Raw genomic sequence first — 2,040 nt, 5'->3', positions numbered from 1 at the left:
GTACAATGGCTACGACAGTTTCAAAACATTTTCTTCTTTTTTTTTAAAATCATTTTATTAGGGGCTCATACAACTCTTAACTGTTTATTTCTTACGTTATACATCAATTTATCTGTATAAATATATGTAAAATGATTAGCATTCTGGTTTTTGTTTCTCTAAAGTACCCAGACTAACACAGCATACAAAAAGGATTAGTGTGGGGAAAGGATACACCTTTCCTGACTTAAAACCATGCAGCATTCCCTTGTGCTGTTTAAATGACCGTCTCCTGGGCCAGGAGCAGGTTCCTCATGAGTACAATTCCGTGTTCTGGAACGCCTACTCTTGTCATTGCACTTAGAGTTACTATGTGGAGCATAACCAGCTACAGGCATGTCAGAGTCGAATGCCTTTGCATGGTGGATTAAAACACAAGTAAACATCTCCCTGCTTTCACCTAAGACCATCTGACATGGGCAGTGGTAGCCCTCCTCTGTCAGGCTCCTGGGGTGTTTTACCTCGGCCCTCAGTTCTCAACGGTGAAAGAATTCACGCAGCGGAAGCACTTTTGTAATCCAAGTAACTATTAGGAGGGAAAGGGAAGTTGCAGGTATTACAGTCTCAGAAAGTACACGCTATCTCTGGGAAGCGTGCAAGGCTGTGGGAAAGTTGGAGCCTGAAAATGGCCACTCCAGGCACTTCAGGGGAGCATGGAAAAACACGGGGAAAGAATACCTGGAAGGGAGCCCAAAAGCAGAGTGGGGAGGTATGGGAGCGGAGCCCTGAGGGCTCACATAGCAGCCTGAGCGAGCTCGAGCTCGCACTCCCACCTGCAAGAGAGTGCTCCTGAAAGAAAGTGGCCTGCTCTCAGTCTGCATTTATTCCCTCTTAGCCCCACGTGGGGGCGGGGGCGTGGTTGAGGGTACTGGCTGACCTTATTGGCTGAGTGTAAGTGCACCTGTATGATGTCCTGTTGCTGGTGCCTAGCATCGTCCATGGGCCCAGGTTGGATTGTCCCATAGGTGTCTAATGTGCCTGATTCCTTTCTAATCCCTTTATTGTGGCATTTAGTGGAGACAGTCCCTTTATCCCTAATCTATCTACCTGTCAGTTCCACACCCTCCTCTAAATCTAGCTTGAATTTCTAGCAGTTCCCTGTTGCAAGCATCTGAGCTATCTTCAGCAAGATTTTACTTGCATGTGATATTAAGAATATTGTTTGATCCTTTCTGCATACTGTTGGGTCTCTTCCAATCGGTTAGCTAGGTAGCTAGCTATCTTCCAAATTGCTTGTCATAGACAAGTGAGTGCTTCCAATGCTTCATTGGTTTATCGAAAATGTTTCCATTGGTATTCCCTCAATTGCTGGAGCCTTGTTCTTCACTAATGCCTTCAGTGTAGCTTGGAGTTCTACTTTCAGTACCGTCGGTGCTGATCATGCGCTACTTCTGGATTGTAGGTCGATCAGTACAACGACTGTATTCTGAGCTGGCTGGAAAAGTAGTGGCAGTCCCTTCTAACACACACTGCCCAGGGCAAAGCTGATCATGACCCAGCGGAAGCAGAATCCGTGTGGATCAAATATGGAGTTAGGGCTCCCCTACAAAGAGTATCTTAGTGCTTGCACTTGTGAACAGCAGTTGGAGGAGGCTGGGAGTGGTTCTCCTTGGACAGGCAGTGCTCTCTGCTTGAAGTCTCTTTCCAGAAGTTCCGGGAAGGGTAGGATCTCCTGATAGAACAAGAACCAAGTCGAAATGAGGGCATCAAGGAACCGGCTTTGTTGGGAAGCACAGCCTCCGGGACTCCAGAGGATGAGTAGAGAGTAGTAGTCCGGACACACAGGAATCATTCATATAAATGCCCTTGGGGATTGAGGCTGGTATCTAGGCTTGGTGTAGTATTAAATGAAAAATGACACGGGGGAGTGAATGAGGTGCCAGCCCGACCCGCTACTAGAACTCACTGGTTCAGTATTAGTACTCCTGGGTTCAGTAATGCACAATTGTACGGTTGAGATATATAAGTATTATATTAAAGTCATCGAGAGCATGAGAGATA

The sequence above is a fragment of the Echinops telfairi genome, unplaced genomic scaffold (genome assembly GCF_000313985.2).
Source record: "Echinops telfairi isolate 266 unplaced genomic scaffold, ASM31398v2 ScPeMD7_36;HRSCAF=134, whole genome shotgun sequence".
Lineage (NCBI taxonomy): Eukaryota > Metazoa > Chordata > Mammalia > Afrosoricida > Tenrecidae > Echinops > Echinops telfairi.
The sequence above is the reverse complement of the archived record's forward strand: the minus strand, read 5'-3'. Positions refer to the sequence as shown.